We start from the raw sequence: 23,976 nt of genomic DNA, 5'->3' as shown, positions 1-23,976 counted from the left end.
GTTCTCTGAGAGGAAGAGCTAAGCAGATACTGATTTTAGAACCGGGTACCTGCTTAGGTCTAATTAGGGGGTCTTTGGCACAGAGAACACAGTTAAAGGTCTAATCATAAATGTTTTTTTTCTTCCTTATTGAGAAAATAAGCACTGTTATTAATTACTTTCCATGGTTCTTTTTTTTTTTAAAGAAAAAAAACTCTAGTGATCATTTGCATTAATATTATGCTAATAAAAGTAAGGGCATGCTAACTAATTCCATCTCTTCAGTAGTAACTAAGGATCAGAGAGAGAGAGGTAATTTGCATGTTTTCTTGATTGGAGTGAATTGGCATTTAAACGTTCATTGTCACCATTTTTGAAAATAATAATAATGTATGTTGGGCCAGGCGGGCAGAAGCAATTTCTCTAGTGAAACCATCTTAAAAGCAAGTATTTCCACTTTGCTTCTATAAATCTCGAATGATAAGGATGCACATTCAAGCCCGGAGCAGTCATCTGCATCACAAATACCTCTCGGTTCCTCCCTGCAGAAGGAACTCATTTGCTGGTGGAGGCCATTCACTTCTACTTCTGAGTGCTTATTCCTCAAAACGCTTCCAAGTACTACGGGAACAATGATTTAAAGGGGGTCTTTCCATCTGCGCTGCATTAGGCTGCAAGACGGCCCCTTCTGCAGATGCAGTTTTTGCATAATTCATTGGGCCATTTTAAACCCTAATCAGTGCATTGCAGTAAGCGAGGGAGTGCGCCGCCGGAGAGAAGAGAAATTTATTAGCTACCTCCTGAGCATCCACCTAATTCTTACTTGGGGCCACTGCTCCATGAATCATAGTGGTTGCACCCACATCTTATCTCCAGCACATTCTCACACCTGAAGTGTCCTCATCTTTCTTAGCCTGTACTAATTGCCCAAGACAGTCTTTTTTTTTTTTTTTTTAATGTTATCATCACAGGGAAGTTTGCGAAAGAAGATTCTAACTGGGAGATGAAAAACCTTGGCCTGTGTCCAGCTCTGCTGTTTTTTCTGTGTGGGCCTGACAGACACATTTATCCCTACCAGTGCAAGGACAGTACCTCAAGTCACATCCAGTTCTAAGAGAGGTATCAATTGAAACTGTCAACACTGCCTTTCTCTGTCCCACCTTAATATGGTCTACCATGTCATCACTGCCCCCACCCCCAGAAAAAGGTATCTCTGGGTCTCCACCAGCAACTTCATTTAATTGGTTTGCTATTTAAAGACATATTTTAGGGTACACTAGAAAAGGACCACATAACTATAGAAATTAAAAGAAAACTGCCATAGACATTGTAAATTTAAGACAGAGAGAGATCTAAAGTTGTAAAATCCGTTAAGTTTTAAATACTGAAAATCTGATGAAGCAGGAAATACGCATGATAATATACCAAGCCTTGCGATTTTGAACAAGCAAGACCAGTGTTAGACAATATGATTGGGGGTATGGACTGGTAGGTAACCTTACACTAAAATTTCTCAGGCTGAAGAAACATCTCAGTGGGTTAGAGCACTTGGCCTACAATCATGAGGACCTGAGTTAAAACACCCAGCCTCTTTGTAAATAAACCAGGCAAGATCTCCTATGTCAGTAACCCAGTATTCGTGGAGTATTGCTGGCCAAAATATTTAGCTTCAAGTTAAATGGAAGATTCTGTCTCAAGACAATGAGGTCAAAAGTAATCAGAGAAGACAGCAAAAGTCCTCCTCCAGCCTCTGCAAACCCAAGTGTAGGCACACATATGCCTGCCTATTATATGTACACACACACATTCGAAACATACACACATGAAAAATGAAGTTTTAAATTTAAATAACATTCCTCATTTCTACTTAGTTTTTATCTATTTCTGGACGGGGTTTCACTATGCTGCCTAGGCTGCACTTAAATTCTTTATCCCCCCTGTCTTAGCTTCCTAATTCTTTCTCCCTCTTTCCAGCTTCCTTTTCTTATTCCTATCACTCTCTCGGTCATAGCATAAAGACGTGCATTGAGTGTCAGGTTTCTAAGTAACAACAACATCTAACATGCAGTAATGAGAAAAATCATCTCAGAGACCCAACTTGAAGAAAAGAGGCTCCCAGCTGGTATACTCACATATATTGATTTTAAGTCAGCAACTCCTAAGATTGCAAACAGCTAAGAAGTAAGTGGTCTAGCAAATCTTAGAAAGCACAATTGGAGTGATAGGAAAAGTTGGGAATGTGTTGTGAGTAGGTGAGTAATTATGTTCAAAACCAGCACCAGCTACTAGAAATAAATGGGGAGCACAAAAGTAACATAAAATTACTTTCTAGTTACTGTGTTAAAAAAAAAATAAAAGTAAGTAGGAACAGGCAAAATTCATGTTAAATGTATATATATAGTTTAACTCATACACCCCCAATGCAATCATGGTAACATATAATTAATATGCAAATTAACAAAATCCACTTCATTCTAAGGCCTTAATTTTTTTTTTTATTTTGTAATTTTTACTTTCAGCACGATTCAGTTTGGAACAACACATTTCACGTGTTCCGTCGCTATAGACGGTGACTTCCACACTGATGAGAAGGTACGAGAATGACGCAGTGAACCGGCTCTCTTCAGGCAGCCCAGTGCATGAAACTGCTAGATTTTCTTCCACCTCCAACATATGAAACCAGCTGCTGTTTGTCCACAGAACGTTTGCCTGTCTTTTGAGTCAATATCTACTGAAAACCTACGTTATACTCTCTATTACCTTAAACAATGAAATGAAGATACATTTTAGACAAAATAGGCCAGATATTCAGTAAGCAAGGCATGTACAACTCCAACACAATATGCTAAGCAGTGGCTGCTATGGAAACAGGCCACAGGAGTCACTCCTTCAAGTAAGGACACTTGTTAAGGACTTTACTGAGAGCTGGGGAGATGGTTCAGTGGGTAAAAGTACCTGCTCTGCAGGCAGAAGGACATGAGTGAGAGCAATGTTTCTCTACCTTCCTAATGCTGCGACCCTTTATTACAGCTCCTCATCTTATGGTGACCCCCCCAACCATAAAATTATTTTCACTGTTACTTCATAAAACCATAATCTTGCACTGTTATGAGTGGTAATGTAAATATCTGTGTTATCTGGTAGTTTTAGGCAAGCCCTGTGAAAGGGTCTTTTGACAACCCCTTCCCAGCCCTCCAAGGGGTTGTGACCCACAGGTTGAGAACCACTGAGTTGGCGTCTCCAGAAGCTACGTCTATAACCAAATGCAGCATTCAGGGAAATACGTCAATGGGTCCCAAGAACCTGTTGGCTAATCAGCATAGATAGCCTAGTCAAAAGGTGAATTGTGGGATCAATAACAGACTTTATCTTGAGAGAATAAGACAGGGGGATAAGGTTAGAGCAGAAAAAATATCTCCTTTTGGAAATAAAATCTCTGGCTGATATGGGAACCCCACATTCCAGATGAAAGTGTTCAACTACTTGGCCAAGGGGGCAGGCCTTCAGGTGGGAGGCCTAAACAAGTAACTGAAGCTTCTTAGGTTGGTCCCATTTCCTATGCGCTCCCACTCCGCTCCTCACCTGCAAACGCACTGTGACCAACTCCTTTATACGCACCATGCCTCCCCTGCCATGGTGGACTGTCTGCCCTGAAACAGTGAGCCAAGAGAAGCCCTTTCTCCAGGAAGTTGCTTCTTACCAGGGGTTTGACCACAGCAACAAGAAAAAGCACCTAACACATCAAGGGATTTCTGCCCAAGCTACTGTGTTCTTAGTGGACTCATTTACCTGTCTGACAAACCATTCTTATCCGTTGTAAAATGTCCAGGGACAACCTCACCTCCCTCTAACCTAGGAACAGTGCTTATGAGGTTATTGTCTTCTGTCGCTGTTGCTGCTTTGGTTGTTTGGTTTAATGTTTCTTAGTTTGCTGTTTGTTTGTTTGTTCTGAGGTACATTCTTGTCATGTCAATAAATGGTCTCCAACTTGAAACAAACGTCTTGCCTCAGCCTCATGGGTACTGAGACTGCAGGCATGCACCACCATGCTAGGTGCTGATGAGGTTTTATTCTCATTAGGCTGTTGGGACTCACTTTCCTATGGGCACCATGTTCATAAATAGATCATTAAGCCTTTTCTTCGGTTAATCAGTCCATTGTTGGTCATTTCAGCTGCATCAGAGAACCTCCAAAGAGGGAAATTCCCCCTCATCTCTACAGTCCAGCTGCACCAGGCCTAAGATCCCCAGGAAAGCTGGATCTCAGACTTGGTCTCACACTTGCTCCATCTCGGCCTTCAACTTAACATCCTTAAGTAACTCCAGAGTCCCAACATCCAAGAACAAATGCTCCAGGCTTTTGGAAAGGGAGCACGGCGCTGAGGAAAGAGTTACTGGCTGGAGGGTAATTTTAGCATCATTAGCATATACATGAGGGTTAAAACCAGGGGACTGAAAAGAAGCTTAGCCACAGAAAACAAGTTTATACAGGATAAAAGAATCTGTGTGGTGTGGCAGAGGCTGCATGTGTGGAATGGAAAGAAAACATCAAGTTAAACAGCAGCTCACTCGCTAAGTACACTAAATAAATACAAACAAGCAGAAAAGCAGGGAAAGTGGAGTGAGTCTACATTAAAGCTGTGAAGAGCGTCTACTAGCCAGTCATGCTACCAGCAGCCTGTGAGGACTCCTGCACAGAAAGCTGAGGCAGGGAGATGGCATGTTTGAGTTTGGCGTTCACCAGAGAGTAAATTTCAAGTGCAACCTGGACAACGTTTGAGCTAAGAAGTGGTGGCAGGAAGTTTGGGGAGCAGGGGGTAAAGCTCAATGCTGGAGTGCTCGCTTAGCATGGAGGAAGTCATGGGTTCATCAATGCTAGACTGTTCACTTAGCATGTAGGAAGCCATGGGTTCATCAGTGTTGGAGTGCTCACTTAACATGTAGGAAGCCATGGGTTCAGTATTAACTACCACAAAAACAATTGAACAACACCCTTATTTATGATTAAGTTAAACTTACTTAAGATTTGAGGGTGCTAGAAAACAAACAAAAATTTCAGATGATCAATATAAAATTATTAAGAATGGTTCTTTGGTAAGATTATATATTTATGCATGACATTACTTATTCTGTCTACTGGTATACCCCACCCCACCTCCTGATTTTGTTAATATATAGTGTTGTTTTTCTTTAAATGAGACAGTTTTTAAAAGGTCATTGCCACAGAAGGTAGACGACAGTCAAAGGTCTGGATTTCAGGTTAGCTTCTCCAAGTGCTGCCTGGCCTCAGGCAGGGCATCTCTACTCTATACACCAGGGTCCCCTCAACTGAATAATGAGAACCTTGAGAACAAAATAATTCCTTTTCCCAGCTATGACTACCTGCACTCCAAGATGGCTGTGAGGTAGGAGTCAATTCTACTCCAAACACTCCTTTGAGGATAAACATGGAGAATGTCTGCAGCAATTGCCCCATTCTCTATTCTCAGACAGCCCCAGACTCCTCAGCCCCCCAGCTCACCAGGGTAAAGAATGTACTTGATGTCCTCTTCAGAATTCAGGAGCTGTTTAGAGCAGGTTTCAATTCCACCAAGCAGTTGACTATGTCCTCTGTTTCCCAGGTGACACTGTTACAGTTGCTTGGTGTTGCCAACACACACACACATACACACACACACACACACACACACACACACACACACGGTGCAATGAAAGCCCTTGAAACCCAGCCCCTCCCAAGGCCCCTGCAAGCTGCTGCTCCCTGAGGCGTGAGAGCCTCTGAATGCTTCTTGCTGGAAGCCAAATGATTAAAAACCACCATGCATAAATTACCACTCCATGTAAAAGCCTTAAAATATAGTTTTTTAATGGTTTTACCGCAGGTCACAGAAGCAAAGACAGGAATAGCAAGCTGTGCTCTTTTATGTGGGGACTGACGCATATGAATACAGATATGACAGAAGATGAAAATGAGCAGGCAAGGACAGGCTGCTCTTTCAGCAGTGACAGTGGCCCAGTGTGAAAGGCCCATCAGGGCACGATGCCTACTTCTGAGCCCTTTGGAACAAACACCCAGTGTGCTCCCACACTCTCCTTCTGAAGTGGAAGCAATTTGTCCATTCAGACTCTTGCCTTCAGTGATGTCCGGCACAGATCTGGAGAGGAGATTTTGCTCTTCCTCGGCAGAGGTCCTTGCCATTAGCCCATGAAAACCACAAGAGTCTTTGCCCTGTAGTAAACACTTCCCCATTTAGCGAAGTTGCTACCAGAAGGTCTCCTTTCAGTGACATCAAATCTCCACATGCATGCCTACTTTCCACATCACTGTATGAGACTTCCTGGCCATATTATAGTTAACCCCTTCATTAACATCAGGATATAAGATTCATGAGGCTCTGCACCTTAGTGAACTAGAACTATTTAATTAGGGAGCCAGGCATGACTCCTGTCACCCCAATACTTCCTTCTTCAGATAGTGAGTTTGAACCCAATCTGTGCTACATAGTCAGACCCTCCCTCAAAGGACAAATACATGAACAATACACAGAGGCACACTGGGCTGAACGGAATGTGTAAGCAACCTCGTGCTTAAGTCTGTCGGTTTTTAATTCCAACACATCACTGTTATTAATGAGAAACTTAATGACTGAAAATCTTCTGGGAAGGAAGGAACTTTCTCTCCTTCTGCATCTGAAATGTAAATGTTAATTAATTCAGTTTTTGTTATTTCCACCCCCGGTCGCCCGCTCTGACATCAGAAAAGGAGCACTTGGTGATTTGCCAAGGACAGTGGTGACAATAATACTAAGAGGTACTTCTCGTTTGGGCCTGGATCTTAAAAATGAGAACCTGAAATTTAGAGAAACAAGTCCCCTTAACTAGGACAAGCAGACTATGACCCAAACCAAGGGGCCTCAGACCCACACCCCTCACCTCTATAGGATAATGGGCTCTAGCATCAGTACTCAGAAAGGACATCAAGTTATGATAGAGATCAGAGCCAAAAGAACCCGCGAGGTCACCAGTCTGCTCATTCAACCACTTTAGAGCTGGCTTTAGGGAGTGTACGGCAAACGCACTTCGGTTACCCATGTGTCCAAAGCATGCAACTGGTCTCATCTCTGACAGCAATTGTTTAAAGAGATGAAGGTACCAAATCAGATTGCATCAAATCCTCAGCATCCTTTCCTGCCTTGGCCTTAGAGTGCAGGCCTGAGACCAAAATCCGTTGTGCAGCCGGCAGCAGAGAACTTGGGTAAGGCTCTCAGGAGTACCCAGGCGCTTCATATCCATGCCAAACCTCTTCATGCTGACTCCCAGAGAGAAGTGGCATGACCAAGTGCCATGCATTAGGAGAGATGGCATTAGGGCCAAGAAAACACATCACTCCTTGTCCTTATCGCCAGTGTCATAAAAATGGGCAATAAATACTCTTTTATTGGTTATTATTTTCCCTTTGTGAACTTTGACAACCCAGCCTGCTGAAGCTTGGGAGAGTCCAAAGAACAATTAACCAAGGATACTGCTTTATTCTCCAACCCAGCCCCACCGACTTAGTACCATCTTTTTAAAGAGAAAGAAAGAAAGAAAGAAAGAAAGAAAGAAGGAAGGAAGGAAGGAAGGAAGGAAGGAAGGAAGGAAGGAAGGAAGGAAGGAGTTTACAGGAAAACCTCATACTAAGGTATCTGCAAAGGAGATCAGGCAGGCAGAGGGTTTTATTTGGCAAGAACAAACAATGGTTTTGTTTGTTTGTTTTTATTGGTGTCCCATCCTCTTCTCTTGTAATCTGCTTCTTGGAGCAACAGCAGGTGCTGGTGGGCTAGTCTCTTTATACAGGGCATGCACTGGCCAGCTTGTTCCAGTCTCATTTCCTTCTGTGCTATCCGCCAGGCCCTCTGGGGAGCTCAATGGCAGCCTCTGTTCAAGCAGTCATACTATGATTTCAAAATACAGCTCCATTTCAAAGCCTTCACCAGTGAGCTAGGCTCTGTAGCAAAACAGGGTTTGCAACGGCAAGAATGAGGCGGCTGCTGCCGGGCAGATGGCATGAGACTCGAGTCCGGCCCCTCCCCCATCATAAATGGTGGCATGACTTTGATGGCGTTATCTACATGGATCGTGGTGAAATTCTCATTTGTAAAAGGAAAAAGATGGACTGCTTACTTTGGATTTTTACCTTTATCCCCAAATCCCAAGATACACATCTTACAAAAATTATAGAAAATAGACATTTCTCAGAGGAAAATTCGTGAAGGGGAGAATGGTGGAGACAGGAAGTAATCATAAGACCTATTATATAAAGTGAAAAACCAACTTATTTTCATCTTTTTTTTTCATGAGGCCACAGGCAAATTATCTAAAACGTGTACCTCAGTTTCCTTGTATGCCTGCATCTATTCAAAATGATCGGCTAGGCATCCACCAAGGAACAAATGCATCCAAAATGCTGGGATTCGGCTGTGGACAAAAGTCTCTGCTCTGGTGAAACAGAGTGGCAAGAGAGAGAAAACAGAAGGATTTATGACTTGTCAGGTGGAAGAAGTACCCTGAAAATAAAAGATGTGGCCTAAGAGAATGGGGTGGAATTACCATAGAGCTGAAGGCCTCCTGAGCAGGCAAGATGATACATGGATGAATTTGAATAGAGGTGGGAGGGGCAAGGTTAGCTGTGCAGACATCCCCAATGCAGGCTCTTTCAGTAAATGTCCAGCATCTTGAAATGATGGCATGATGCACAGAACTCCTGGCAGAGCAATTGGCAAGTATTTGGAATGTGAGTTCATTGCTTTGCGCTTTTATAGTCTCTCATCATTCCGTCATCTGGGTTGGGAACCCCGTCTATGGTCTTCGTTTTCCAGTCGGCACCGAAGGCACCAAAGCAAAATTAGCAAAGAGTCAGAAAACCTGCCCCTGGATTTCACCTCCTAAACAATGATGAGCTACTCTTGTCAGATCCAAACCTTAACTCAGCCCGTATTTTCAGAAGAACCCTTGCAACATAACACACATCAACGTACAGGGAGGGTACCAACATTCTTGCCCACTTTCCTCTGCAGGAAAGGCCAAGCCTATGAGATGCAGGTCAATCTCTGCGGCAGAAACACCTGGGCCACTTCCTAGCTGTCTGCCATCTATGGGGCCTGGGCCAAGTGGTACATCATCTCTGCTAGCTGGAACCAGCAAGGGCACCCCCTTTCAGTGATGAGATGGAGCTTGAGTAAGATCATGTAGACAGCCCATTCTGCTCCTGGCCACTGAGGTCAGTACGCAAACAATGCTATCTGGCTATTTCTGTCAGGTTCTGACTGAGTTCCGGAAACTTAATTCTGTTCAAACGGAAGACAATTTTTCTACCAGCTTACCGGGTAGCTCCCAGATTCTCCCACTCCGAGTCATGCCCGAGGATGGTTCCGGAGCCCAGAGGAGAGGAGGATGGGCAGTTTACTCGGCTCATGGCACTGAGGCCTGTGGCACTAGTCATCATCTTCTCTGTCAAAGGAAGATGTGTTTCCTCTCGGCACAGCTCTGAAGGGACGATTTTCCTAACCAGGAATGGGTACTCAGAGGACATACCAAAAGAAGGCAAAGCGTCAGAGCATGCCACTAGGACATTTAAAAGAAAATAGCTCACTAGACCCCATGATGGAGCATCCACGTGTTCCCTCCCCACCAATGTCCCTGGCTCTCCCATTGCTGCCCAACTGAAGGGCCTCCTTCCCCACTTTCCTAGCTGATTCTCTTACAGCGCACCCTATGATAGCTGACTTCAACCCTGACTACATATTGCCCATATGTAGACAGACACCAACTCATTTGAGAATACAGACCAGAGATGAAAAACAAATGATGTGGTTCTAAATAACCCCGCCATGCTCACTAATTTCATGTGTGTGGACTTCATCCTCTAAATGAGATCATTCGTCTTGCTGACAGGGACCACAATTTGTTCCTCTGCCTCTCCGAAGTCCATTTTCTACTCTTTGTAAATACTTTCCCTCCTCCTTTTAAGTCCAGAATAAAGGTTTATTGGGCATCAAATAGTAGTTGTTCAACAAAAAGTCCTTCTGAGCAGAAATAAATCCAAACTCTTGCATAAAATGGGGAAACCAATTAGCATCCAACCTTCTCAATATGTAGGTATATACAACTTGTTTTCAATTTTTTAAATTTATTTTGGAGGAGAGGACATAGATGGCATGGCACCACATATGAAAGTCAGAGCACTGCCAGGCAGTGGTGGCGCGCGCCTTTAATCCCAGCACTCGGGAGGCAGAGGCAGGTGGATCTCTGTGAGTTCGAGACCAGCCTGGTCTACAAGAGCTAGTTCCGGGACAGGCTCCAAAACCACAGAGAAACCCTGTCTCGAAAAAACCAAAAAAACCAAAACCAAAAAAAAAAAAAAAAAAAAAAGAAAGTCAGAGCACAACATGCTGTAGACTGTTATCCCTTTCTGCCTTGCAGGTTCTTGGGATTCAACGTGGGTTGTCAGAGTTGGCAGTAAGCACCTACCTCCTGAGTCAACTCACTAGCCATGAATCTAATATTTCCTTCTTATTTTCTCACTAAAAACATTATCTTCCCACCCTTTCTTAAGACAAAAAGAAGAACTCATCCCCTAGAAGAACAACTACTCAACATTTCAAATACCGAGTGAAGATTCAAAGCAATGGCATGTCTTCACATTTCTCTCGAACTGAATTATAACCAGTGTTTGTCCCATATGTCAAAAGTTTCATGGGGTTGTTGTCTGTTTTCTTGAGGTGTGGTTTTGCTGTGTATCCCTGATTGGCCTGCTCCTCATTGTGCAGTATTGTCAACCCCCAAACTTATAGCCATCCCTCTAATTTACCTTCCCAAGTGCTGGGATTATAGACATGCATGACAATCTACTACTTAGTGTTTAACAAATGCTTTTTGCACAAAACACTTTTATTTTTAAAAAATAAATTAAGACACATAATATTAAGGCAAGTATTAATCAGATTATAGGAAAGGAAAAATAATATATTTGATTTCCAGGTACTTGACGGGGAAGTCCTTTATGAAGGGATTCACTCCCTCATCCATATTGAGTTCCTAAAGGAAACATTTACCAAGACCCCAGTTGTCTTGTGGGGTCCTGGCTATGGTCAGCTCAAGATCTGCCAAGCAATGGCAGTAGGTATGAGGAGGGCAAAAGAAACTGAAAAGAACTTCAGGGGTTCCCAGCAGGCTCCTGGCAGTGAAGAGTCTAGTAATGTCCACTGGGCTGTTAGCCAAGAAATGGAAGAGTAATGGGCATTCAAATACATGCTGGGACAAAAGAACTGAAAAGAAGAAGGAAGGAAACAGTGATGAAACCATGGGACAATGGAAAAGAAAGAGGAAGCAGTAGTTGGTGATACCTTGTTCATCACCTACCAAAAGGAATAAAACTAGCTGCAATCCCAGCATTTGGGAAGCTGAATAAAGAGCACAGTGATTGAGACTGGACTAGACAGCTTGAACTATATTGAGAGATCCTGTCCCTAGATAGATAGATAGATAGATAGATAGATAGATAGATAGATAGATAGATAGACAGACAGACAGACAATACATACATACACAGTAAAAATGGAGAATGAAGAAAGGCTGACAATAGTCCTCAAATATCTTTTCCCTCCATATCATAAACACCCTTGGCAATACAAGTCAGTGTACAAACTACAGATACTACAGACACTGCCTGCACTCCCTAGAATTATCATGCAACAGGCTAATCTGTTTGTATTTATAGCCAATGCCCCCATTCTAAAGACAGAAAGGCCTATTTCCCAAGCCAAACCATGCTGCAAGACTGCCATCTACTTTTGCTGTAATCCACTTCAGAGTGACCTTTTTGCAAACGAAGATTGTCACTATATGAACGACACACTCAGTACAAACGCAGTGTCTTCAACCATCAGTTCAGCTTATCCACATACTCTGCACAAAATTCAGCAGATGAAACAGACTGTGAACTCAATCCTTTTCATTCTCCACAGTCTTTTATAAGTCTCTACACCATAAGAGCAGTATAGGAGCGGCCTGGCTCCTGGAGTCCGTACGCTCTCCAGTCTGATCTTACAGACCCCATGAGCTCTGGCCCAACTTCTCCTATCCATTGGCTCAGGTTTATCTCCCTCTTTGCTCATATACACCCCACTCTAGCTCAAGAGAACTGTGCAACCCATAGACCTCCAGAGCTCTGTATGTACAATTCTCATCTCCACTAACAACCTCCCCCTCTTGCCCTAACCCCCACACCACAAGAATGCCCCTCCATCCAACATCCAGACTTCACCACAGCAGAACACCTCCATCCAAGTTCACTCAGTACAACCCCAAAGGGGAATGAGCTCCCTTTGGTGAATGGATAGAAAAGGGGAAAGTGAATGGCTAGAGCCCAGTAACTCTACAGTTTTCTAGATGCAGGACTTAAGAGCAAACCATCTGAACTCTGAATATCCACCAGTCCCTCCTTTGGGAAACGAAACCGTACCTATCTTGCATGTTGTTAAGAGAATTAGAAATAATCTACATAATAGGCCAAAAGAACAGGTTGGACACACCTAAATGAAATACCCCAAATCTGAAAGGCATGTGTTCCCAAAGTTTCACATTTGGAGCTTTCTATAGTTTCAATTAGTGATGATAGACCTGTAATTCCTAGTCAACTATTCTCAAAAGCAAAGTCACCCCACTCCCACCATGAAAGCTAGAATACATTTGATCTCAAGAATCTCAGATAAGGGACAGCAAACTGGATTATCTTGTAATACCCAACAAATTAAGCCAGGTATAGTGGTACATGCTTTTAATCCCAACTCTTGGTAGACAGATGCATGTGGATCTCTGTGAGTCAAAGTCCAGCCTGGTCTACATAGGAAGTTCCAGGATAATCAGAGCTAGCCGCATAGTGAGACTCTGTCTTAAAAAAAAATCAAAAAATAAAAATAAAATTAAGATCCTCATTAAAAAATGAAAAACAAAACAAAAGCAAAGTCAAAGTCAGTGTGATTGCTCCAAATCCAAAGAAAGAGGAATGAGCCACATACTGGGGGCTCAAGAGCAGACTCTTCCCAATTCTCCTCAAGGTTTGTTATTTTAAACTCTATGCGTAACATTGAACAGGTGCTTTACAGAGCAAAACAGAAAAAAATAACTAAAATTATTTACACCAAGATGTTTATGAAACCAGCTTTAAAGGCAATTAATATTGTGAACAACTGTACCTATCTCTGTTTTCTACAATGGACAAATATTATCAAAGTTAGGCTAAATATAATCAATAGTTTTGGGTCCTTGTTATACACTGCAGATGAAATTATTATTTTTTATTTGTTTAGTTGGTCTTGTTTAGTTTCCCTTTTTTATGTCTACTTATTTTTTTGGTAATTTCTCTCAATTTTCTCCTCAGATTTTTTTTTCCTTCAACCTTTTTCTAGACAATTTGAATTGAAATTTGCTTGAATCTGCCCTAACAATTTTACTTGTGACCATAATGAGTTCAGATTTGAATATCAGATTTTAAGTGATTCTTTTTCTTGGTCTAAAAATGAACCTTATACAAATAAAATAAAAGTTAAAAATTCTACATCAGAGCTTTATGGATGTCTCATTATTTTGACATTTCTATTTTCATCAGACAGGTGTTGACAGCTACTTGCATTCTTAGTATATAGTAAAGATTTTTTTAAATATTATATAAGCTCACAGATGGGCAACAAATCCTCTAATTCAGAGGTGAAGTGACGACAGTGCACCTACGACAATTAAGGGGATGATCTCATACCGTGGGAAAACTGTTTTCCTTTATTTTGTGCTAGCAACATTTTATAGTTAAAAGTGAGGCAAGCTACCTGGAGAAGGGTGTTGCTTCTCCTCTGCCTTCTGGCTAAGAACAACCGCAGAAGACACATATGTATTTATGGACACCTCAATTGCTTTGAAAGTCTTTTATACTACCTACTTCACATTAAAAAAATATCATCCAAATTCCACTAAAAAACTGTGTTGAAGTTATAAACTGAGCATCCTCCTTTGAGCTCCCCCTCATCACCAAGCCCCCTATTGGCTCACCTCTGTTCTGTAGGATGTCAAACTAGAGAAGGCTTCTACACTCTTTCCCCTACCATCCCTTTCCATCTGAGGTAGTTTTATGCCACTCTATATATAGGTATATAAAATACGTATGAAAATCAACATTTAATAATAAAATGAAGTTGATTTTCAAACAATCCTTTGCAGTTATTAAAGGAATAGAATTTGCACACCAGTGGGAAGATATGCTGGCTCAGTTTCAGAGATGGAATTAAATATTGGCTGAAGATTTGACTCTGGGAAATGCACAGCATGAGTGTTCATGGATATTTTGATTTTATAATCATTATTGAAATAGTCACTTCATATACATAGCAAATAGCACAAGTATGCTGAGGACTATTGCAGAAACTGTTGGAAGAAATTATATCCTAATCCCAGGATAAAATTCATTCAATCATTTGATAAAACTCAAATTAACAACTCAAGCAGTAATATTTTTATTAAATTTATTTTATTAAAAAATTTTTATCTTTTTGAAATTATAATTTAGTAACAACATTTCTCTTTTCCCTTTCTTCCCTTCAAGCCCTTCTATACCTCCCCCACTCAATTTAAGGCCTCTTTGTTTGCTGTTATTACATGCATATATATATGCATATATATATATATACACACATTTGTATGTGTGTATACATACATGTATATGTCTAAATATAACCTGTTCAGTCTAAATAATGCTACATTCATGTATGATTTTAGTACTGACTGGATAATCATTTGCTGTGCTCGTCCCTGGGGATGAGCACCTCTCCTGATCTCAGCTTTCCTTAGTTGCCTATAGTCCTTTGTGTAGGATTGAGTGCTCCTTGTAGACTTTTCTTAGTCCTGATTGGCATGTTCATTGGTGTCTTTCTAGGTTTATGTTTAGTTTAGTTTTTTGTTTGTTTGTTTGTTTTGCTTTGTTTTGTTTTTCGAGACAGGGTTTCTCTGTAGCTTTTGGAGCCTCTCCTGGAACTAGCTATTGTAGACCAGGCTGACCTTGAAATCACAGAGATCCGCCTGCTCCTGCCTCTGGAGGCACCATCCAGCTATTGTTTGTTTTGTTTAATTTTTATTTTATTATTATGTATACAGTGTTCTGTTTGCATGTAAGCCTACAGGCCAGAAGAGGGTGCCAGATCTCATTACAGATGGTTGTGAGCTGATGTGGGATTCCCCTCTGTATGCTGTGAGTACCATTGTTTAATAAAGAAACTGGCTTGGCCTGATAGGGTAGCTAGGCAGGAAAAACTAAACTGAATGCTGGGAGAAAGGAGGCAGAGTCAGAGAAGCCACGTAGCCCGAACAGAGACAAATGCTGGAACTTTAGCCAGTAAGCCACAGCCCTGTGGCAATACACAGATTAATAGAAATGGATTGAATTAATATGTAAGAGTTAGCCAATAAGAAGCTAGAGCTCATGGGTCAAGCAGTGATTTAATTAATACAGTTTCTATGTGATTATTTTGAGGCTAAGCGGCCAGAAACACAACAGTGAGCCACCATGTGCTTTCTGAAAGTTGAACTCTGGACCTCTGGAAGAGCAGCTAGTGTTCTTAACTGCGAACCATCTCTCCAGCCCCCTCTTCCTTGTTTTTTAAAGTAAATATTTTAATAGAACATTACCTAACAATATATTAATTGTTAGATATTGAAAAATGACTTCAGGAAAATATAAAGGTATGTTCTCCCACAATCAATCCATTATGTTTCTAAAGTGCAAAAAACTTAGTGCATATTATGAACGCTGTGCTTCATAAATACAAGAATCTTGAATCCAGACCTCCAACAGACAGGTATTACCCTCTGAGTCCTGAACTCCAATAATTTCTGGTTCCCACACATTTCCCAAGCTGATATGGTCAGGTTCTTAAAACGCTCAGAAGAAAAAGAAGACTTTTTGGCATCATAACTTTCCCAGAACTGTTCTGAGATGTCTGGCATTGAGTGGAAGCTTGGATGCACAGAGGAAAGGACTCTCAGCCTTAACAAACGTACTTGACATAACTCTCAGCCATAACATTCTTACATACATACTTACTATAAGCTATAACATACTTATATACATACTTACTTACAAAACACTTTCTTTTTCACCTTTACCATCCTGCTCTAGAAAATGTTCTTGTGTCCTGTAAAGATTTGTCACTCATATTGGTTGAATAAAATGCTAACTGGCCAGTAGCTAGGCAGGAAGTATTGGTAGGACAACCAGACTAGGAGAATTCTTTGAAGAAGAAAGTCTCAGTCTGCAATCACCAATCAGAAGCAGAGGAAGCAAGATGAGAATGCCTCACTGATAAAAGGTACCAAGCCACATGGCTAACATAGCTAAGAATTATGGGTTAATTTAAGTTGTAGGAGCAAGTTAATAGAAACTTGAGCTAATAGGCCAAACATTTTAAAGCTGTTAGAAGCCTCTGTGTGTTTCTTTGGGACTGAATGACTGTGTGACTGGGCAGGACAGAAACTTCTGTTTACACCGTCCTATAAAAAAGTTAAGACAATTTGTCTACATGTACTTATGTGGATATATAGACATTCTCTTTGTCACATTATGGAGAAGTAAATGGAAATAATATAAAACAAACTATACATTTCAGTGAGTGCTTGAATGTCAAAAGACATACAACAGACTTGTAAACTTTTTATATGTGATGATAATAAGCATAGATTTAAAAAAATTAAAATCAGAATTTATACCTCTTCCCTGAGGGTATCTGCCAATGGCATTCTCCAATGGCACAGCATCTCAGTAGCACAGTCACAGACAACCTTTTAAAACTCAAATCACAATGACATCTAATTCAGGAGCTGGTGAGTTTGATGACACAGAGTTTGATCACAGGAACCCACACACACGATGGAAGGAAAAAAAACCAAGTCCCAAATGTTGTCCACTGACCTCCACATGCACACTGTGATACCAACACACGTGAAGACATCTAGTTCAGTCTTTCCCTTCCTGAAAAATGACTGACCTTCCTCCTGTCTTTGACATCATCCAGTTTCCAAAGAGTCCATTCTATCAGTTCCCCCTTTCACACCAACACAAATGGCATGCAGGGTAACTAATGAGCATGGCGTATATCCTGAGTCTTGGCTAGTGCCCCATTGTTAGCTTTTCCTTAACCCTTGCTTCATCCAGGCTGCTTCTAACATTAGCTAAAATATATATCTTCTGATGTAAACCAGTCCTCTACTAAATCTCCAATAATGAACAATTTTCCTTTCATAATAATGAGACAACAGTACTATAAATAGTGAAATGCCCCCCTTTAGACCTGTGTTGTTCATGCCTTATGTCCAAGTAAAATGTGCTATACATAATATAACAAGTTTTATATTTCATTCATAACCTGGCACCTATTAACATCCTCAATGAAACTTTCAGGCTCTTGACTGTAAATGATCTCTGATTTCTCCATTACTAACAATAGAATTGTAGAGATGAAAAGGACCTTCAGATCACCTAGTCCAGTCATTTGATCTCACAGATCCAGGATTGTCCAAGGGCTCTCAGAAGCTAACAGGCAATATCCAGTGATATGACTGGCTGTCTGTAGACAGTCTGCAAGTTGGAACTCTTCACTCCCTGGCCAGTCCCTTTCAAACACACAGGAGAGTTGTTTTCCAAAATATTTATTTATATGCCTTGAGAAACATCAGAACACTTTTCTTTAAAATCTATGCTTTTGCATAAATTTTAGAAAGCTTATATTACTGTGCTTAGAAATTACCATTCATGAGTACTTTAAAATGGAAATGGTTAGCCGGGCGATGGTGGCGCAAGCCTTTAATCCCAGCACTCGGGAGGCAGAGGCAGGCGGATCTCTGTGAGTTCGAGACCAGCCTGGTCTACAAGAGCTAGTTCCAGGACAGGCACCAAAGCTACAGAGAAACCCTGTCTCGAAAAACCAAAAAAAAAAAAAAAAAAAAAAAAAAAAATGGAAATGGTTTCATTATATTATTTTCATACTACATGGAAATTTGATGCAAATATGTGGCTCCTATTTTCTTTGCTAAATCTGATATCCCCACCACCACCAGCCAAAACCATCTCCAGGTTGCCTCCAGGCAGAATAGTCCTGTCCTCTGAAAAGAAATCCTTAATATTCCACAATTTCTTAGAGATGAAGTCTTACTATATTGTCAAAATCCACCTTGAATTTCCCTGAACTCAAGTGACATTCCTGCTTTAGCTTGTTAAATGAGTGCTGATTATTTCTGTGTAACTGATTGCAGAGGCCAGAAGAGGACACCGCTTCCCTTAGATGTAGACTTAACAGATGGGCGTGAACCATCTGACTTGGGTGCTGGGAACTGAGTTGGGTCATCTAGAAAAGCAGTACTTGCTCTAACTGTGAAGACATCTCTCGCTCTCTTTCTTTCTCTTTCTCTCCCTTCCTCTCCCCCAGATCTTCTCTCTCCCTTCCTCCCTCCTCCCTCTCTCTTCTTTCTCCCTCTCCCCCCTCTCTGTTCCTCCCTCCCTCACCCTCTTTACTTGGTCCCTCTCCCTTTATTCCTCCTTCCTTCCCTCCCCTCTCCTCACACCCACACCCTTCTCTTTGCAAAGATGACAAACCACTCTGTTTTGATCTTCCTCCCAGCTGTGCCAGGTTTTAATCTATCATTAAGGAAATATATTTCATATCAATGGTTTATAACCTGCCTAAAATTTTCAATATTTTATCTACATGAAAACTATTTGCTGAAATTCTCATTATTACAACCACTTAACATTGAGGCAAACTACTGTATGATGCTGGCCAGACAGGAGATTCACATGAAGATTTACAGCGTGTGCCTACAAGGTAAAGGAAGAGGCCCCGGGCTGCGCGCCTGGCTCTATCATTAACTGTTTAATTTTGGAAATGTCCCTTAATTTCTCTGGCCTACTTCCTTCCTTACAGATCAAGTGTAGAGAATGTGAACATGGCTATCTGCTTGAGCATCAGCATTCTGTGGCTCTAGGAAATTATAAATATACTGAACCATTTTGTCATAAAATGACTAAAGTCCCTTGACAAATTTCTTGAATTAACTATAAGTTACTGATGTCTGTAACCGCAACTCAACACACATATTAAATGAAGCTGAGTCTATTGGTAATTCACAACTTCTATTTTCATAATCACTCAAGAAATTATTTTACATTTATTGATTTTGTGTGTAAAGCAGGAACTAAGGCCATGGTGTGCATGTGGAAGTTAGAGGGCAACTTTGATTTTTCCTTCTACCATGTGGGTTCCAGGGACTAAACTCAGGCCATTGAGTTTGGTAGCAAGCCATCTCCTTCACCCTCTTTGAAACAGAAGTTGACACTATAAGCCATTACCATTGTTCTTGGTTATTCTCCAGAATAAGGATAAGAGTCTATTACTGAAGACCGTGGAGTCACAGAACATGGAGAAATGAAGCTGTCATTGTCCTGGAAGATTCATCACCACTGTTCAATTCCCATCGTGCTACAAGGTTCTCTGTACTACCAGGGGAGACAAGACATCAACAGTCTAACCCAGTTGTCAATCCTCTCAGCTACAACAATAGCTAGCATTAAAGATATACCCCACATGATAGTGCCATGGGTGTTAGTGGAATCAACTACTAATTCTTTGGCTGAAAGTAAAGCCCACTTCACAAGACAAACTCATTCCCGGGGTTGTTAACTGAACCAGCACTGCCTAGCTGGCTAGATCATAGAGCCTAGGGCGGTGTCTTTCAACCTGTGGATCATGACCCCATCTGAGTCAAATGGCCCTTTCATGTGGGTCATTTATCAGATATCCTGCATATCAGAGATTTACATTATGATTCATAATGGTAACAAAATCACAGTTATGAAGTAGCAATGAAAATAATTTTATGATTGGGGGGCATCACCATATTTGGAAGGTTGAGAACCACGGCCCTAGGGGAAAACCTAGTACTAAAACTCCAATAGGCGGAGGGAGTAATAAACTGCACCCCCTAGTCAAAAAAATAAAATTTAAATCTAAATTAATGAAGAAACAGCAGACTGGATTTTCTTCATCATGTATTCCTTGGGACCTGTTTTTTTTAAAATCCCTCCCCTGTGCCTACCTGTGCTGCCCATCAGACAACTCTAGATCGCCTCCCACCCCAGGTTTGCAAACAACCTTGTCACTCCATGACTCTCCCAAACTCTGCTCCACAACTGAAGGAACAATGAACCATATACAAGAAATGAGTAATGAGGAGCCAGGGGACCACGATAGGGCAGGGCTGGAAGAGAAGAGCATGTTAAAACAATGTCTTTCCCTATAGCCTTTGCTGACCTAGAACTCAATGTGCAGACCAGGCTGGTCTTGAACTTGCAGTAACCCCTTCTTCTCCATGGCAGCTGATGGGGCACTTGATTTATCATATCTACTGTAAGACCTTGATTCTTTGACCCTATGATCCAGAAAAGGTTGCTGGAAGAGAAGCAACGGGGGAGTTCTTCTTACACATGTGGTTGGAGCTCTTTTGGTTGGAAGAGTCAGTGTCCATTAAAAATGAAAGTACGAACTGTGTCTTCTGCTTCATGCCCGTCATAAAGATGAATGAACCCATGAACTATAGAGGGGCAAAGGGCAGACAGCACTCATACCTGTGGAATAAGATGATCCAGGAAGAGCGCTGCAGGTGCTTAGTCATTGAATGCTCATAAACATCTTAGATAAAGCATCAAACCATTTAAACTCAAACATGGACCCCCCAAGGCAGCCATGCTCACCCTATGTCTTATATGCCATGATACTATGGTTGATTTCTAAGCCATTCAGCATGTCCCCAACACTTGCTTAAAAAAAAAAAAAAAAAAAAAAAAAAAAAGAATCCCCCTTCTACCTTAACCCAGAAGTTAAGTGGGACTATGTATGCTCTTTAAAACTCTTGGAAGGCAAACAGCATTCAGCCAGTACTTCTTGGGGTTCCACTCACAGGGCATCCTGACTTCTGTTTCTTCCATTGCCACATGGGTGTGAGTCATGTTACCAGTTATTTTAGTATAAAGGACCTCTGTTTTGGTACACACAAAAGGGAAAAAAATAATAGTGTGCAGGCATGAGCACCTGAGTTTGAATGTCCAGCACCCATATGAAAAAGTCATGCACACACGCAACACCAAGGTTGATGGGGGTGAAAATAGATGAATCCTCAACTCTCTAGCCACCAGAACAGTTGAAAAACAATGATCTCCAGATTCAGTAGTGATGTGGGAGTCCTCTCTGTGTGCTGTGATTACCATTAATGAATAAAGAAACTGCCTTGGCCTGTTGATAGGGCAGAACTTAGAGAGGCAGGGAAAACTGGACTGACTGCTGGGAGAAGGAAGGTAAAAGGAGAGATGCCATGGAGCCGCTGCCACTGGAGATAAACATGCTGAAACTTTGCTGGTAGGCCATGACCTAGTGGTGATGCACAAACTAATAGAAATGGGTTAAATTAATATGTAAGAGTTAGCCACTAAGAAGTTAGAATTAATGGGCCAAGCAGTGATTTAATTAATACAGTTTCTATGTGATTATTTCAGTTCTAGGAGGCCAGGACAAACAAGAGTCTCCTCCTTGCTACAAGTAAGTAAAAGACTCTGTCTCAAAAGAATAAGATAGGGTCATAGAACAGGACACCTAACCTGACCTCCACAGGTATACATGCAAGCTCAGGGACCCCATACATGCATACACATATACATCATATATATATATATATATATATATATATATATATATATATATATGCCCATACATGCACACATTCAATAAATGGATAAAAAGAGTAAGGTTAATGACAGTCAAAAGTCTTTTAAATGCAAAAGAGTATATGAGGGGAAAGGCCATATTCTTAAGAACAAAGAATCAGTAACTTGTATGAAAACAGGTGAACACGTTTGTACATTTTTAAAGGGAAAAAAATAGAATAGCAACTAACATTCGGCAACAATGCGGCATTTTCACATCACTAAGCCTAGATTAAAATAAAGGCCAGGATTAAATTCAGAGCTTCTTAGAGTCCTGTACCAAAGACTCATCTACTCTCCTTGAAAAATCACACATGTTTGTGAGGATGGGCACCCAACTAGCCAATGTGACTAGGGCTTGCTTTTGCTATGCACACCAATTTAACCGTTCCACTTCTAAAAGATTCCATCTCGCTCTTAGATTTGGGTGGGCTATTGGAAAGTCACTGAGGCTCTTCAAAAAGACAATCTTGGTGCTTAGATAATGTACAACCACAGGCACATTAATAATCAGTGAGCTCTTTTATCAGGACTTTGTCATCACGAGGAGCACTTTGAAAGATTCTCCAGCTCTTTGTCTGGACACACCTCTCTATACCTGTTCTTTGACATCATTCCCAAAGCCACCCTTTTCTATCATCATTAATCCATAGCTGTGCAGATACCTATGCTCCCAAAATTCAATAATCCCACCACCAGCTGGCACTTGAATTTTTTTATTTTAATGAATTTATGATTTATTTAACTTTATTTTATGTGCATTGGTGTGAAGTCTCAGATACTCTGGAACTGGATTTATAGACAGTTGTGAGCTACCATGTGGGGGTACTGGGAATTGAACCCAGGTCCTCTGGAAGAGTAGTCACTGCTCTTAACCACCAAGCCATCTCTCCAGCCTCTGGTAGTTGAATTTCTACACAGAATATATTACTGCTCTTGAATCTACTAGTTTAATGTGTACGTGGAAAGAGAATGCAAAATAGAAACAATTTAAAAAGCAACAAATGCCTAGCATGACAGCTCACTCCTATAATTCCAGCACTTGGGAGGCTGAGGCAGGAGGATCACTAGAAATTACACTAACGGAGTCCGGTATAGCCTAGGCTGCAGATACCTATGTCAAAAATATTTAAAAAATAAGTTAATAAATAAAACATGGGTAAGTTTCATTCAAGATTAAGGAAACATAATTATGCCTTCCATTTTCTGCCAAGGCATGATACAACCTGATGTTGCAAGATGAAAAATGACAATTTGGCAGGCCGACTAGCCCTCTGGGGAGGGGGAACAGCCTTCTAGCTGGGTTTTTTTTTAAATGGGCCCCATTGAACCCTAGGGGTCCACATACAAGGGCCTCCTTGAGTCTTCGAGCAATGTTTACACAAAACATGAAATGAAATTCCACCTTACATCTCTGCATATATATCTGGACCTAAATGCATAATTGATCACAGAGTTGCATTCTCCAGTGATCTCTCTTTTGAAGTTTACAAGTGATACAAACTCCTGGCTCAAGCAAAGCTGTATGGCTGCTCTTTATGTCTCCCGCAGTTGGTCAGTGGAAGATTAGTGAACAGATGTTTGGCAAGATGCCAACGCCACTGAATAAATTCACAAAATCACAGTACTCCATCACTCTGGAGCAGTCTCTTGATTACACACTAGAATCCAACAGTGAATGCAGAACAGAAAAATCTGGAAATGCAGCAACAAAATATTGTAAGTTTCCAACAAAAATTAGCTGTCAAGGCCATTGAGGAGGCCAGGCTGAAGACATAGGTCAGTTGGTAGAGGACTTGCTTGGCATTCAAGAAGCTCAGGGTCTGATCCTCAGAATCATGCCTGTTAGCCCAGGAATCAGGAAGGAGGCCATGGAAGAAAGGTCAAGAATTCAAGTTCATTCTTCGGCACATATCAAGTATGAGTTTAAGCCCTGCTAGAACCTGTGAGATCCTGTCTCAAAAAAAAGGTCTGGGAGCCTTAATGTCGACTGAGTAGTAGAATAAACTCACGGTTGTCAAATGTGTCTGCATTCCCACCAGACACTCTGAGTGTCACCTGAACAAAGGAGTCAAAAAACTGATGCCTGGGGACTGAGATTCATTTTTCTTGAATGTGGCTAGAACTTCTGAATCTTTAATTTTCTTCAGCTGAAAACTTTGAATTCAG

The 23,976-nt window shown here is 41.2% G+C and overlaps 1 protein-coding gene across 3 annotated transcripts in view; it reads right to left on the bottom strand.

The window, feature by feature from the left end:
- The window catches only part of Arhgap18 (Rho GTPase activating protein 18), a 211,658-nt gene that overhangs the window by 94,688 nt on the left and 92,994 nt on the right, over nucleotides 1-23,976 (bottom strand). Inside the window, exon 1 of one of the 3 annotated variants that reach the window (XM_057763142.1) lies at nucleotides 5,500-5,602. The exons of the other annotated variants lie outside the window; for them this stretch is intronic. The gene's annotated coding sequence lies outside the window, so the exon portion shown is untranslated. Of the gene's footprint in view, nucleotides 1-5,499; nucleotides 5,603-23,976 lie in introns of those variants that run through there. 3 annotated transcript variants of the gene reach the window in all.

Source organism: Chionomys nivalis, chromosome 2 (genome assembly GCF_950005125.1).
Source record: "Chionomys nivalis chromosome 2, mChiNiv1.1, whole genome shotgun sequence".
NCBI lineage: Eukaryota > Metazoa > Chordata > Mammalia > Rodentia > Cricetidae > Chionomys > Chionomys nivalis.
Note: the sequence above shows the minus strand (reverse complement) of the source record. Positions and strands in the feature narration are given on the sequence as shown.